The following is a 17,773-nucleotide window of genomic DNA, read 5'->3' on the forward strand; positions in this document are numbered from 1 at the left end:
AATTGTGTCGTGGCTGCATTGCCAATAATAACCCATCTTGCCTTGGTATCCTAGCTGGTAACAGCACATGGGGTTAGGTAGATGAGTCAGGTTTTGAATCTTCCAGAAAAGCAGGATTTATATCAACTATGTGCACTGAGAAAGAGTCCTACAGTTAGAGAAATGCATAGAGGACAACAAGTCAAGGATGGGATCTTAAGATGCACGGTGTGTTAACATGTCACTGGGCATTTGGTTGGATATGGCTGGCTCATTCAATAAGGGTGGAGTTTGAAAGGAGGAGCTTGGTCAAGCCACAATGTAAAATAGGCAGTGAATGCATTGACATAAACACTTCGCAGAGCATCTAGCTTGTTCGGGAGGCAGTGAGAACAGGTGTGGCTCTCCCACCACATATTGGTCAGGTTTAATAGCTACCATGAGGGGGATACTGGGCATTTAATTCCCCTACAACTATCGTATCACCCAGGGTTGATGGGCAATGTTTCCCTTGAATGGATGCCGTATAGAGGTACGATCGCAGTGTGACTACAAAAAACCGTCTGCTGCTATTTGGAGAGGTTTTAGTAAATGCGGCTCCCACATGTATCTGCCAATCAGTGTGGACCACCACACCCTCTACTGGTGCCTACCTACTGGCTTACCCAGCTTGGCCAAACTGGATGTTAAATCAATAAGACATTAGTAAAGTTTTCCCTACCAGTAAACCAGCAATCATTGTCAGACAGCTACAAAAGAAAAACAAAACTCTTCTTTTGTTGCTTGGCAACATGGTATCTTTATTCGAAAATTACCAGCAGAATATGGCAGAAATAGTATACTTACAAATAGAAAAGCCATTGGTATATTATAATGGTTTTTGTTACCATTTCCATCCCTTTAACAGGGATAGGAGTAAAAGGTGCTGTGAAGAGAGCAGAATTTGCAATGCCTGATGTCCAACTAGTCAGGATTTGGATAACATTACAATCATTCAAGATGGGACAGGAAAACCGCAGCACAACATTGGTGTTGAAGGGGAAGTAAGGAAAATCCTGAATAGGTTAAAAATGACACACAGAGGAGGAATCAAATGCAACACCATTGCAGGTACTTTGAAGAACTCTCCATGATACTCAAGATGAAGGGGCACTATTAATGCTACCAGAAAGAAACTCATTAAATAGGCATGTAAATAGAATTCAAAACAGACATCACCTCCAACCCCAACTTCACTGCATGGAATTGAAATTCCAAAAGTGAGTAAAGTGACCAGACACGGAGAATCATTTTTTTTTTTGTGCAGGGTTCCAGTACTCAAGATGATGAAAGAATTCTTATTTACACAACTTATGACAATATTTGATGTTTAAGTGCCAGTACCACATTATTCAGTGACGGCACCTGCAAGACAGCACCAACATAGTTCACTCAGTTGTTGACTGTGCATCGTGTAGTATTGGGTTATACTATGCCATTGATTTATGCACTAACAATGAAAAAGTGGGAAGACACTGATAAATATTTGAGAAAGTACTTCCATTTGCATGGAAAGAAATCTCGACATTAACCCTTCATTGTGCATGATGGATCTTGAGATTGCAAATATAAATGCAATTCGACTACTTCTTCCAAATGCACAAATAAAAGGATGCTTGCTTCACTTTTCACAATCACTGTGGCAAAAACTATCTTCTTTGTGTCTAACACACGACAACAGAAAGTAACACTCATAAGTGTGCGTCCATGTTGTTTGGTCTTCCATTTGTGCCATTAGAAGATGTAAATGTGTAGCACAACCAGAAGCACTCACAACTAGAATATACAACTACCTACCCCGGGGCGGGGGGTTGGGGAGAAGAAGAAAAAAAGCAGATGTAAATGGAACTTTTGAGTACAGTGCTGAGAACGCAGAAAAAAATTTAGATGACCTAATGGATTATGTTGAAGGATTGTATGGTGTGGCAGAGGCAAAAGAAGTCCAGAATCTCCAAGATTTCCACCTGAAACTTGGAATTTTTATACATCAGTACTGAACAGCAATCACAGGATGAGCAATGCATTGGAAGGCTGATATAGCAAATTTCAAAAGCTGATGGTAGTGCATCATTCTTCAATTGGGAGATTTATTCAAGTGTTAAAACATGAGCAGCAAAGCACTGGACAAGTTATCACCCAGGTTCTTGGTGGTTACACTCAAATATTGCCACCAAATTCATGACTATACTAACAAAATCAAATTCTTATAACCAAAATTGTTAACAGATATAACAAATATAAAACCAATAATCAGGTCGATATATAGAGGGGAATCTCTCACAGCTTAAGAATAACCCTGCTGAACTTCATGATGAAGAAGAACAAGAATAAAGGTGAAATCCAAAATTCATCATGAATTACAATAAAAATAATGTAAATAAAATTTTAACAAAGTTAAATGTGTTATTTAACAAATCATGGACCAAATGTCTTCATAGACTTTTTGGACAGGACCAAATTTCAAGGACGTTTTGGTCATGGACCAAATGTTTCCATGTTTTGGACAGGATCAACTGTCCTGCAAGGCCCTAAAACACACCTCTTCCATTCCTATTCCCTTTTCATCTTGAGAGTTCTTCACCATCCCAAACCCCTCACTGCTTCTTCCCCTCTAGGGACAAGTTTGAACGAGGAATCTTCTGGTGAGAATGGACATTCTCATTCCTCTACATATGCACACCAGACACTATAGATAGTCTGGTATTGTCTCCTTTTGCCTGGTGAGAGATAAAGGTTATTTCTTAATTCTCTTCAGTGAAATTTGGTTCCAAGAATGTATGATAAATGCTAAGGATGTTGCTGTATGTAAATGATAGGACAAATGTGGATAGATGACAGATTATTATTCATTCTAATAGCCTAAAATATGCACAGTACAAGTTTTTAATTTTTAGTGTAATTAAATGCTCTAGTTATATGATGGGTTGTCATCTCAGATTTTTTTGGTCTTAATAGGGATATTTTTTTCTTTTCTCCAGTTTCTCACTCAAAGGAGAATAGAATCCAACAAACATATTGTAACCAATACACTAAAAATTATGTGGATATGGAATCAAGAAATATGTAAGCAAAATTATTTTGAAAACTACATAGCACTGTCATTATCATTTAGTCTAGATCTTTTATTTTTACTTATGAAGAAATAAAATCTGGGAAATTAAGTGACATTCTAAAGGTTACACAAAGACCTGATTTCTTGGCTCCTAGGAATCTTGACTTTGTGTCCAGTGCCTTTTCCATAATTTCACACAGCTCTAATACTTTTTAAAGTCGTAGTAAAGTGTTTCCATATTTCTGTATGTTCTTTCTTCTGCAGTCATCTCCCAAATCCCTTGTCCTTGAACTTACCTGGAGTACAGAAAAGTTCATTTGAGCTGGCATGATGGGAATGGCTAGAAAAGATCTCATCCTCTAAATCTGGCTTGCCTTTGTGACTATCAGTTCTTCTCAGATTTTGATGTGTACTGTTGTATAAAAGTTAAGCAAGGAAGGAGACGAGACTTGAGATGCTATTATTAACATAGTGCTGTGGATAAAACAAGATTTGTTCCCTTTTCGTTTCTCCTAAAGAATGTCATGTTCCTAGATGAAAGGCACAATCCTGGAGGGGCTACCAGTGCCATCACAAGCTCCTTCCAGATGTGATGACTCTCCTCTGCTGAAGTCTAGGTTGTCGTAACACGCTGGAGTGTGCTGTCCATGGTGCTGAGGAGCCAGTGCCAAATATATCCCTGCTACAAAATCCTCTCCCTTCTGGCCAAGTGATCGATTAGATGGAGCAGCATCAAACTCTGCATTTCAGAGCTTTGCAGGGGCCTGGAGACGGCTATAAAAGACTTACAACCCTTTCAAAAATGTAACAGCTAAAAAAGGTAGCTTTGAGAAAATCTTGTTTTTGATCACAACTGAACTTAAAATCCAGGGGAAGTGGATCTAAATTTATTTGTAACTATTCTGATTTTCCTAAAATAATACTCCTAATATGCTTTTAAAAATTAAAGTAAGAGCTTTGGTTGTTGTGCCCCTAGTTATATTTGCCTCCATAAAAATCAAAGTAGTGATATACTATAACTGTCAACCAAAAGAATAAAATCGTCCAGAGAAAATTGGGTATAATTAACCCTGTGAATATAGGAACACTAGATAGGCATTACGACTTAGCTTTCAGCTGGGATGCGTGTGAAATGATCAAGCAGGAGCAATTGTGGACAAGTACTTTTCATAGTATGAGTTACTATAAATTGCATGGTGTGAGTTACTGCATAGTTAGAAGACATCCTCCATCTGCAGTTTCTCCATGTAAAAATATCTCCTCATTCAGCTTCCATACACTCTAAAATGGATATTTATAGGTGATAGACTTCTGCACCTAATTATTCCAAATAGCCTTGGCTGCTTTGCTGCCCATTTTTCTGGAGTAGGTACCTGTATTCTAATTGGAGGCATTCTCTGTGATGCACATAGCATCAGGACTGCAAACTGCAATTGTCCCCCTCACCCTGTCTCAGATAGGCAGTGATAACATTTTTACTGGAATCCAAGCCTACTGACCTTGGTGTCTGTTAATGCTATGTGATGTCTCCCAAGAATTCCCTGAAATGTGAAGTTAACACGCTTAGTGGAGATTCGAATCTCCATCTCATATATTTTGCTTACAATTGTTTCTCACCTCACTCAGAGTGGGAGGTTGTTCTAATATGAGTTCCTAACAGGTGGTTCTAAGATGTGCCTTGGAATAGTTCAACCATGCTATTATCATACTTATCATGCCGATTCTCTTTCTCTGAATTTTAAACTACCTAGATGTGAAGGAAGACAATTGAGAGAACATAGGGACACCAAAAGCAGTAACAACCATAAATGTCACTGCAAGTTAGGTGCTCAAAGGCCCTGCCTAACTGTACTACTTTTCAACTATTGAAATTCTTCTTTGTAAGCACATCTTTCTATACTTTTCCCCACTTCCTCATGCTTTGGGCATTGCTGATACTTCCTAGGAGGTGGGTCCATTTTTATAAATCTTTACTGTAGGCACTGTTGAGATGTTACTTTTCTCACCATTCTCATCTCTCAACTCTCACCATCCTTGTTGCTGAGCATTTCTCCATTAGAGTTACAAACATTTTATTAGGCACCTCATTACTAAATCCAAGGACAATTCTTTTTTTTTTTTTCAAAGATTGGCACCTGAGCTAACATCTGTTGCCAATCTTTTTTTTTCCTTCTTCACTTCCCCAAAGCACCCCCAGTACATAGTTGTATATTCTAGATGTGAGTGCCTCTGGTTGTACTATGTGGGATGCCGCCTCAGCATGGCCTGATGAGTGGTGCCATGTCTGTGCCTAGGATCCGAACCGGCGAACCCCTGGGATGCTGAAGCGGAGCATGCAAACTTAACCACTCGGCCACAGGGCCAGCCCTTGGACAATTCTAATTCTTGTTTAACTTCCTTTCTTCTGAACACACTCTCTCATTTTGGCTTTATGACACCATGCAATTCTTTTCTTCCATCATTCTATATAATTTTTAAATGTTAGTGTTCCTCAGCCTTCTATGCAAGGCTCTCTTCTCTTATTACTCTACTTTGCCTAAGTGGTTTTGTCTTTTATCAAGTCTTCAGTAATCCCTTACATGCTCACGACCTACTCCAACCACTTTCCAAAACTCTTGTCCCAAATGTCCAACTACATTTTCAACATTTCTGCCTAAGTATCTTGCTAGCCCCTCAAGTCAACATATCCAAAATTGCACTCATCACCTCATTCCCAACACACACACATACACACACACCTCTTTATTTACTCTCAAAGAATGAAACGATATCCACAGTTATCCACGTAAAATTTCTGGCAGCCATCCTTCACACAATCAATCAACAACCACATTTTCCCCCAATACCTATACACAGAGGCTTGCTATTTCCTGTCCATTCTAGCTTCTAAATAACTACTAAATGTTTTCACTTCTCTTCACCTTCAGTATCATGAGCACAGTGCAGCCATCATCAGCTCTTAGCTGAATTGCTGCAATCAATGATTTCATCAATGTCTACCACTACCTTCCACCATTTATTCTTCACAAAGAAGCCATCATAATTTTTTCAAGCATACTTTGTTACATTGATTCTTTTATTTAAACCCTTGAGTAGCTTTCAGTGCCATTAGGATGCTGTATCTGGTCCCTGACTATTTCTCCATCTTTTCTCCTGTCCCTTCCCTGCATCCCTTGGTTCAATGTTCCAATCATATTGACTTTTTAAAATTCATTGAACAGGCCATATTCTCTTTTGATTTCTGACTTTACCTGCTCTTCCCTCTACTTGGAAATCTCTTATCTCTTCTCCTTATGTGGCAACTTGTGTTTATCATTCAGCTTTCAGTTTAAAAGTCACTTTCTCTAAGAAACCATTATTGTACCTGCTTGTTTCCCTCCTGTGACAACATCCTCCCTACTGTGAAAACATTCAGTAGTTATTTAGAAGCTGGAATGTACAGGAAATAGCAAATTTCTGTGTATAGGTATTGAGGGAAAATGTGGTTGGTGATTGATTGTGTGAAGGATGGCTGCCCTCCACACAGGCTCGGCTACTTTGCACTCCTTGCTCCTGGTGCATCCCCATCATATCATTTAGTTACGACCACTTCTTTATTTCCCTTTTCTCTAATGTCTAGCACAGTCCTTGGCACAGATGGGCACTTACCGTCCATTGAAAGAACAAAGGAATCAATGAAAGTACAAAGTCGTTTTTTTTTTTTTCCATTGAGTTAATATATATTCTCCTTCTGTCTGTGGTAACATAATGCTGCCCAGCATGCACAATACACAGTCATGTATTTGCTTACTGTGTCTCAGCAGACTGGAATGGGGAAAGAGTTGAGGGTCAGGTTGGGAGAAATGGGGGACGGAGAGTGGTTTCAGGCTAGATGGGGTTCTTCAAGTCTTCAAGTCAATTAAAATCGATAAAATTCAAAACATATCTTTGGACTTTTTTTATCATGAAAAAAAGCTGTTTATTTATTTTGAACTTCTGATATTTGCCTTTCAGCATTTTTGGAATACTTATTTAAAAGGAGTGAAAGAACTGAAAAAAACCAGACCTCTGCAGATTTCAAGTGAATTCCTGCTGGAAAAAAAAATCAAAGAAAACTTTCATGTTTCCTTTTTTATTTAGTCTCAGTGGAAATAGATAGTTATAACGGGTAACTTGAGGTACTACAAACACAAAACTACTTCTATCTGAGTTTAGAATCAATAGCATGACCTTTGATAGAGATCAGAAAATTTATGTTGCTAACTATTATTTGCTTAGATAAAGATTAAAGAGACTTTGCAATAACTTTACACATAACTGCAAGAATGACTCTGGACAGGCTGGAAAATAAACATGAGATTAGGAATTTTAACAATGAATCTATTTATAAAATGGATAGTTTGTAAATAATCTAAAATTGTTTATATATATATATAGTAAAAACTATATATATACACTGAAGTTTTTGTGTACTGGTTGACATGATAAAAACATGAAATAGAACAATAAGCTAAATTATATGATTTTGGTTCTACTAGTTTCTAATGTTTCCCTAGCTGACAATAAGAAAGCCAGAATTTTTTTTCCAAGCAGAAACCACATTAATAGGCATTTTGGGGGCTTTTTTTTTTTGGTGAGGAAGATTGTCCTTGAGCTAACATCTGTGCCAATCTTCCTCTATGTTTTGTATGTTGGATTCCACCACAGCATGACTTGATGAGCAGTGTGTAGGTCTGCACCTGGGATCCAAACCAGAGAACCCTGGGCCACCAAAGCAGAGCACATGAACTTAACCGTTATGCCACCAAGCTGGCCCCCTTAATAGGCATTTTAAGAAAGACTTTTGTGATGCTTGACTGCCTGCCTGCCTCTCTGTATGTGTGAGTATGTGAAGTCACCGAAGGTTTAGCTTACATCTGGTTTGGAGATTGTACACAGAACTGAGCTGAATTAGCTTAGTTTAGGGATCAAGATACCATTTGTCTCATGTTTTCCCAATATTGGCTTAAGGTTATCCAGAGTTCTGCTCCAAGTCTCACTAAATAAGCTATATTTACATGCATTTATGTATATTGAAAATTTTACATATGGTTTTCAGAAGATGGAGAATTTACACGGGGCTCCAGCTCTTCACCATCTTGCTCCCTTCCTTTTTCTTCACCTTTCCCCAAACACTTGTTTTTTCCTCATGAAAGGAAGTTCTACCATCTCTTTCATTGCTTGCTTTGTGCTAATCTAAGTCCCTTGCCCCTCAGAGTCTCCTCTTCTCCTTCTCTCATTAGGAATTTATCAAGACAGTTCCCTAAACAAAAACTATTCTCTCACTGAAAGCATTCTGTTCTCTTAAAAAAACAAAACCAAAAGAACTTGATCACATTACAATAGAACTGTATCTCTTCAAAAAACTAACAATAACTCTATTAGTTTATACTTTCTTCCATTTTTTAATAAAGTAATAAAGTTTCTCTGATTTGTAATAATAACAGTTTGTGGAAAAAAAGTTGTACCAGTGATCTTTTAATGGTAATGGAAACAATATAATTAACCAACATACAATTTCCAAATTAAAATAAACTGGTTAATTTTGCATTTTATAGTAGAGGAAATATATTTTGATATTCAGTGAGTAGAATCTTTTTTTAAGAATATAAGCTAGTTAAATGAACATTTGGGTGGCCGATCAAATTTGTGTGTGATTGGCATGGATATTGTGCAAAAATTATAATTACTTAACAGCAATTACTCTAAGTAATACTTCATTGACTATTTAAGTATCTATTTATGCCTAAATATCTAACACTTTCCCTTTTATTACTTTTAAAATGAATACTATGTTACCTTAGAGTAGTAATTCAGAATTAACATCACTTTACAGAATAAATTAGATAAGCTTGAGATTAAAGCACTCTATTGAATTTGTTCTTTAGAACAACTAGGGAAGAAAATTCAGTACTTCCTGGATATGAACACATTGCAGTAAATTATGGAAACAAATTAAGGGCAGAAAATTTGATTCTTATATTTGATTTGGGTAAGTATTAAACACAAAATTTGAATTTATTTTGTCTACCTTATTTGAAAAAGATTATTAATGTTATATAGGCTCCTTTTTATCTTTAATGCTCCTCTTTTCCTTTTCTACTCTCTCTTCAAATAGTAGAAGCAAAAATTAGAGAAAAAATGGACAAAATAAAAATCATTTAAGTTACAGTTTGACAGCCTAAAATGTTAGCTATTGACCTTTGGACCTCTCTGTCCTAGTTGTTGAAAGAGTCTGTTATAAGAGAGGGCTGGTGAATCACCCTTTCAATCAATAAACCTCCTTCATGGAGGTTGTGCTGTTGCTGAAGAGTTGATAAACCCAGCGACTGTCCCTTTAGGTCCTAAAAAGCTATTCAGGTCTGAAAGACAATGCTATTCTTTAGGACTTTTTTAGAATAAAGGAAAGGATATAAAATTACAACCATTAAATTGAATTAAAAAGTGAAGCTATTACACCTAGTCTGTAAAAAGTAATCTTGGAACAATTGGAGTTAGTTAAACCCCTACGTTATTGCTCCTATGTGTTTTGAGTCCCAGCGTGAGGCTTGTGTTGGCAGAGATGACAGAATCTAACCTTGTGAGTCACTTAGAATGGCCTGGAAGGATGGCAGATGAAACCAGAACGATCGTAAGTAAAGTCCTAAAATAAATTAATGAAACTATTTGCATTATCCATTAAATATTTAATGCCAAGATCTTTGCACATACTATTTAATGGAAAAAAAATTTACAGGCATCACTTTTTCTTCCTGTAGTTTTAAGAGGTATACCAAAGAACCAAAGATCATAGACCATCTGCTTATACACTTTTTTCTTGATCCCAATCATTCTGTTTTTATGGTCCAGTGGTGAAAGACTAAATACTAACTTTTTTGACATTTAAAGACAAGAACAAGAAAAAAATAAATGATAGCAATATCAGAATCACTTCAACTTCTTTAATTCAGTAAAGAATCTTACATATATACAAAACAATTGCATACAACTTCAATTCTGTGTTGTAATACATCTGCATATTCTATTTCCTACCTATGAATTAAATCCTTTTTCTTCATTGGAAGACCTAAGTTACAGAGAAATATTAATGTCAAAGAAAATTCACTGAAAAAATACAGATTTTTCCCCTTTGTAACTCATGGTGATTTTGGCCTTTGAGAGTTTCCTACAAGAGCAACCAAGATTAATAAAGATTCATACTAGTTGAGTAGTAAAAGCTTTTCTCTTTTCTCCGTGCCTATGTTTTATAAAGAGAGTTGGATAAAACAAAAATGTGGATTGGTTATCCATATCCTCCCACACAACTAAGCTAAAGTGAAATTTGAAAGTTCTGAATTTCTAATTCATCCTTACAATTACACAAACACAAAATACTTTCTTAATTATTTTTCTCAAAACTTCTTTCTGAAGTCTCATGGCCTTCTAATAATGTGAGTTTTAGAAAGAAAATCAGTTGGGTTGCAAGTTAACTTACTATAACTCAGCTACAAATAAAATTATGTTTATTCCCTTGATTGATCATTGGCTGCTCTAGTCTCCTTCATGAGAAAACACCCACTGGTTGGTAAGGAAAAAAATTAACTGAATCTCCTATCCAGTTTCAAACCTAGACTGATCATACTATTAAACCATCCTTCAGAGAGCTCCTGGGTAACTTCTCCACCGCTTTGATTCCTAAGATAAAACAAGGGGAGGGAGCGTGTGTGTTGGGGGACAAGCTCCCCTGCCTCATGCCAGTCCTGGGCTGTGCACTGGCTGGCATCTGCTGGTTGTGAGATCAATCCTATATTTGTTTTGTCTTTGAGTGTCCCTGGCCTCTAATGCTTAAGTCCATGCCAAGTAACATTTGTTCCACCCTCAGATCTAGAGACAGTCCCAGTGGCAATCCCTGATGAGACTGGTCTACCTAAGAATTTGTTTATGAACTAATCGCAGATCTGGGTATGACTGTCCTTGATCTTAGAGCAGTCTCCTCTGTTTGCTCATTGCTCTACCTCAGGGACTCTAGCAAGCCTGTCACTTGAGTATGGTTCTGTAATATGGGAAACAAGAGTTCCTTTGGAGAACTAAAACTCATCTGCTTCCCTCTGCTGGACAGTGTGATGCCACCAAGTTTACTTTGATGAGTCTGTTGCCACATCATGATTCTAGGCTCCTCAGAGTCCCAGATGAGTAGTGCCCTAACTCCTAACGCAGGAGGACACTTCTAATGTAACATCCCATCCTAATGTAAATGCCACTTTCCAGAAAAACACCCAGAGGAAGGAAATCAGGGCACCCATCTGTAGTCATGTCCATGACCTCTGCTTCTAATCCATTCCTCCTCTAATTTCCCCAGGGTCAGAAAAAACTGGCTTCTTTGTTTGCTTTTTCTATTTGGACCTGTATGGTTTAGTCCACACATCCTAGGTCTTGATATGCTAAAGAGAGAGAGAAAGAAATTTGAAAATCTTTCCTCGTGACAATATCCCAGCTTTCAAGGTTATTGACGTGCTTCGAAATAATATTTTTAAATGTCAGGAGCTGAATCTTTTTGTGCTTCTTTGTATAACAAACCCTAATCTTCTTTAGGCAGAGTGACACAGTTGGGCAAAGAGGATGTGGTACGAAGGAAAGTTTCAAAGGTTAAAAGTAAAAGCACATAAATAACTATAGACCATCATGCTTATTATGGATTTTTTTCTCTTTATGCTTCTAAAAGCAGACTATCCATATGAAGTGTATATAAAACTCAAAGGACAATGTCCATTTAGGAATATGTTCCACACTCAGAAAACATATATAGATACTGACAAAGTTTAAAGCATAAAAAGTTAAACATATTTGTATGGTAAAGATAATGGCCAAAAAATTAACAACTTACTGGAAAAAATACTCTTACTATAGTTATAAATGCATTGATACCCATAATTCTTAAAAACTCTTACAAATAAATAAGGAAAACACAAGTAACCTATTCATAAATGAGCAGCTTGTCAAAGTAGAAATGCAAATGGTCAATAAACATTAAAATAAACATTCAGGAAACTTCTGGTTTCCAGTTCTGCATATAAGGAGCTTGCAAGTTGCCACTCTACCTTAACAACAGGCAAAATTCTGAAGAGACCGAAAAGTCAACAACTTTGCTTGGATCCATAAGAAAGGGGAGGCCACAAGAAAAACTGCAGCCCCCAAAATTTGAGAGACAGGTAGGCAAATATAGGGAGTTGCTGGTTACCAAAACAGAGACTCACGGGCAGAAACCACTGTGGAAACCAGTACCCAGGTAGGAAAACCTGGTGAATTACTGAAGTCTCAGTGCAGACAACTCTGAGAGTCAAAAACTCCAGGTGGACTCAGTCATGGGGGACCACAACAATTTGGTGAGATTTACCTCCAGGACCTCGACTAGGTTCCCATAGTAAATATTGGTGAAAAGTCCCCTCATGCTTCTGGTAGGTGTAGTGGAAAAGAAACTATTTTGAAATACAACAGAGCACTCTGATTTTCTTAACAAGGGCTGCACTCAGAGGAAACTGGTTAACCAGAGCCTAACCTGAGGGAAAGGAAATGCCCAACTCCAGCTAGCTTTAGACTATCCCACCTATGGGTGTAGAAAACAACTTGAGAAACACTTGTGAAGTTCACAGTCCAGAGTCATAGGCTCTCTAACAGACTGAGACCCAGTCCTAGGACTACAGAATGCTTCCCCTTCCCCCACACCTCACCACCATATTACTAAAGGCCTATTTACCACAGTTCCTTTTACCCAGTACGTCGTGTCTCGCTATCAAGAAAAAAATTACAAGGCATACAAAAAGGCAAAAAACACACTTTGAAAAGATCCAGATATGGCAGGGATGTTGGAATAAGCAGAACAGGATCTTAAAACACCTATGATTAGTATGCTAAGGGCACTAACATATAAAGTAGACAGCATGCAAAAACAGATGGCCAATGCAAGCAGAGAGATGGAAATCCTAAGACCCAAGAAGAAATTCTAGCAATAAAAAACACTGTATTAGAAATTAAGAATACCTTTGATGAGCATATTAGTAGAGTGGACACAGTTGAGGTAAGAATCCCTAAGCTAGAGGATATATTAAAAAATCCTCAAAAATTGAAAAATAAGAGAAAAAATATTGAGAAAAAAGGAACAGAATATCCAAGGACTATGCGAGAACTACAAACAGTGTAACATATACATAATGGGAACATCTTGGAGAAGAAAGTGAGAAAGGAAGAGAATACTTGAAACAATAATGACTGAGAATTTCCCCAAATTAACATCAGACAGCAAACCACAGATCCAGGAAGCTGAAAGAACACCAAGCAGGATAAATTCCCCAAATACTTACACTGAAGCTTATCATTTTCAAAATATAGAAAAACAAAGATTAAGAAAAATAACCCTGAAAGAAGCCAGAGGAAAAACACCTTACCTATGGAGGAATAGATATAAGAATTACCCTCCTCAGGAAGCGTGCAAGCAAAAAGAGTGCACAGTAAGACATTTAAAGTACTCAGAGAAAAAACCACCAACCTAGAATTCTGTACTTTGTTAAATTATCCTTCAAAACTGAAGGAGAAATAAAGACTTTCTCAGAAAAACAAAAAGGGAGGGGAATTTGTTGGCAGTAGACCTGCCTTGCAATAAATGTCAAAAGAAGTTGTTTAGAGGGAAGAAAAATAATATAGGTCAGAAACTCAGATCTTCATGAAGTAAGGAAGAGCACTGAAGAAGAAGGAACAAGTGAAGAGAAAATAAAAACTTTTATTTTTCTTATTCTAATTGATCTACCATGTAACAGCTTGGTCAAAACAATAATAGACACAATGTATTTGATTTTACATACACACGCTTATGTGTGCTTATATATAAGAGAAATAAATGACAGCAATGAAACAAGGGGAAGGGAGAAGGAATTAGGATTATTTTGTTATTATAAGAAATTCAGACTACCTGTGAGCGGTATAGAGTTATTTGAAAGCAGACATGGATTACCTGTAAATGTCTATCGCAAACTCTGGACCAGTCACTAAAAGACATTAAAAATTTAAAAAAAAAAAGCAGTACAACCAATATACTGAGAGGAGAGAAAATGGATTTACATAAAATGCTCAATTAAAACAACAAAAGGCAGAAAAAGAGTGGAAGACAAAAATAGGAACAAAAACAAGGGCAACAAAAAACAGTACAAATATGATAGATATTAATTCAGCTATATCAACAATCACTTTGGGGGCCAAACTGGTGGTGCAGTGGTTAAGTGCGCACATTCCACTTTGGTGGCCCAGGGTTCCCAGGTTCAGATCCCGGGTGCGGACATGGCACCACTTGGCAAGCCATGCTGTGGTAGGCATCCCACGTATAAAGTAGAGGAAGATGGGCACGGATGTTAGCTCAGGGCCAGTCTTCCTCAGCAAAAAGAGCAGGATTGGCAGCAGATGTTAGCTGAGGGCTAATCTCGCTCAAAAAAGAAAAGGGAAAAAAAAGCAGAACAGATGCTAGGAAAGGCTAGCAAGCACCACAGATAGTCCTGTGCTCCCTAATTAGATTAAACATTACTTGAGAAAAGAGACTTTGTACTTTTTTTCTATGTCCTCGGTAGTGTTTAAGATAGTGTCTTGCTTGAGTTGTTGCTTTATTCATTCATTCATTAATAATATAATTACATTATTATTAGGTAACCTGTATATAATATTAATTACTTTGTATATCAGGTACTTTCTACAAGGTTAATATACAAAAGTCAATTACTTTCCTACATACCAGCAATGAACAAATGGAATTTGAAATTAAAAATACAATACCATTTATATTAGCATCCAAAAAATGAAATATTTAGGTATAAATCTAACAAAATATACACAAGATCTATAGGAGGAATATTACAAAACCGTGATGAATGAAATAAAAAAAAAGGAACTGAATAAATGGAGAGAGATTCCATGTTCATGGACAGGAATAGTCAATACTATCAAGGGTTCAGTTCTTCCCAACTTGACCTATAAATTCAATACAATCAGTCAAAATTTCAGCCACTTCTTTTATGGGTATTGAGACTCTTATCCTAAAGTTTACATGGAGAGGCAAAAGATTCAGAATAGCCAACACACTATTAAAGGAGGAGAACAAGTTGGAGGACTCACACTACCTGGAACACAACAGAGAGCCCAGGAATAGAGTCACATAAATGTAGTCAATTGGTCTTCGACAAAGGAGCAAAGTAGTGAAATGGAGTGAAGAAATTCTCTTCAATAAGTGGTGCTGGAATGACTGAACACCCAAATGCAAATAATAAGTCTAGACACAGACTTCAAACCCTTCATAAAAATTAACTCAAAATGGATCATAGACCTAAATCTAAAATGCAAAACTATTAAACTGAAAAAATAACATAGGAGAAAATGTAGATGACCTTGAGAGTGATGATGCCTTAGATATAACATCAAAAACATCATCCATGAAAGAAAAAATTGAAAAGCTTGACGCCTTTAAAATTAAAAATTTCTGTTCTGAGAAAGACAATTTCAAGAGAATGGGAAGACAAACCACAGACTGGCAGAAAATATTTGCAAAAGACCTGTGTAATAAAGGAGTCTTATCCAAAATATTCAAAGAACTCTTAAAACTCAACAATAAGAAAACAAATAACCCTTTTTAAAAAATGGGCCAATAATCTTAACAGACACTTCACAAAGAAAACATGCAGATGACAAATAAGCATACGGAAAGATGTTCCACGTCATATGTCATCAGGAAACGCAAATTAAAGCAATGACATTCCACTACACACCTATTTCAATGGCCAAAATCCAGAACACTGATAACACCAAATGCTGACGAGGATGTGGGGCAACAGGAATTCTCTTTCCCTGCTGGTGGGAATACAAAATGCACAGCCACTTTGGCAAACCTTTGGCAGTTTTTTACAAAACTAAGCATACTCTTCCTACATGATGCAGTTATCACACTCCTTGGTATTTACCCAAAGAAGTTGAAAACACGGGTCCACACAAAAATCTGCACATAGATGTTTATAGCAGTTTTTTTATAATTGCCAAAACTTAGAAGCAACCAAGATGTCTTTCAGTAAGTAAAAGGATAAAGTGTGGTACTTCCAGACAATGGAATATTATTCATCACCATGTAGAGTGAGGCATCAAGACATGACAAGACATGGAGAAAACTTAAATGCATACTACTAAGTGAAATAAGCCAATTTGAAAATGCCACATACTGTATAATTCCAACTATATGGCATTCTGGAAAATTCAAAACTATGGGGACAATAAAAAGATCAGTGGTTGCTGGGAGTGGGGGAGGCAGTGGGAACTTGCAAGAGGGTGATGAAGTGGACAGGAACAGAGGATTTTTAGGACAGTGAAAATACTCTGTATGATACCATAATGATGGATATATGTTATTACACATTTGTCCACGGAACGTACAACACCAAGACTGAACAGTAATCTCAACTATGGACTTTGAGTGATTATGATGTGTCAATGTAGGTTCATCAATTATAACAAATGTGCCATTCTAGAGGTAGATGGTGATAACAGGGTAGGCCATGCATATATGGGACAAAGGTGTATGGGAAATCTCTGTGCCTTCCCCTCAATTTTACTGTGAACCTAAAACTCCTCTAAAAAAGTAAAGTCTTCATAAAATATGAGCTTAAAAAAATGTGTTCAGCCCTTATTGATTATCAAAGAAATGCAAATTAGAATGAGATAGCATTTCCCCCTATAGAGACAAAGATTAAAAGAATAGTAAAGGCCAGTAAGCAGAAACACAGAAACTGACACTCTTCTTCAGTGGAGCGTCAGAGGCATATAGCAATTGAGATCATTGGTTTTGGACTTCATATAATTTGTGGATTGAAATTACTGTATTGCTATTTATTAATTGTATAAATTTGGCAAGTAATTTCAATTCTGTTATCTTTGGCTCTTACTTCTCTAACTGGAGATGATGATATAAACCTCAAAGAGTTCTTGCGAGACTTATATGTGATAATACATGTAATCTACTTGACATAGTAAGTGTCAATAAATAGTTGTCATTATTAGACTGTAAATTGATTAAGCCTTTGAGCAGGAATTTGGCAATATGTATTGAAAGCCTTAAAAAGGTATATGTCATATGAGCCAACTTCTAAGATGTTCTCAAAGGAAATAATCAAATATATGTGTAAAATGTATGAAAAGCAGTTTAATTACAGTGCATTTATAATGATAAGAATATTGGACAAAAATGTCTAAAAATAGGAATTTATTAAAATCTTGGTATACCTACTACTGAAATTCAACATTTATTGAATTCTGTTTGCTGTCTGACTTTCCTTTTTGTTCGTGCAAGATCAGCCATATGTTTTAAAGCATCTTGTTTTATTTCAATCTACCATTTAGACCTAGAGATTTTTCAGGTTCTTAATTTGCCATCATATTTAACAAGAAACCTATGTATATTTTTGACATTGGGACATATTCACCATATATTTAAATTGAAAGCAGTATTCCTTGAAGTAGTATATAATTATTTTTAATATTTAAAATAAAACAAAATATTAAAATATTACCCTTAGGTGGTTGGCTTATTAGGGATTGTATGTATCCACTTACTTTTCTAGGTTTTGAAAAATATAATTTTCTTCTTTGAGCATATGCTAACTTTATAATTAGAAATTGTTATTTAAT

This window comes from Equus przewalskii, chromosome 9 (assembly GCF_037783145.1).
Source record: "Equus przewalskii isolate Varuska chromosome 9, EquPr2, whole genome shotgun sequence".
NCBI classification, from domain to species: Eukaryota; Metazoa; Chordata; class Mammalia; order Perissodactyla; family Equidae; genus Equus; species Equus przewalskii.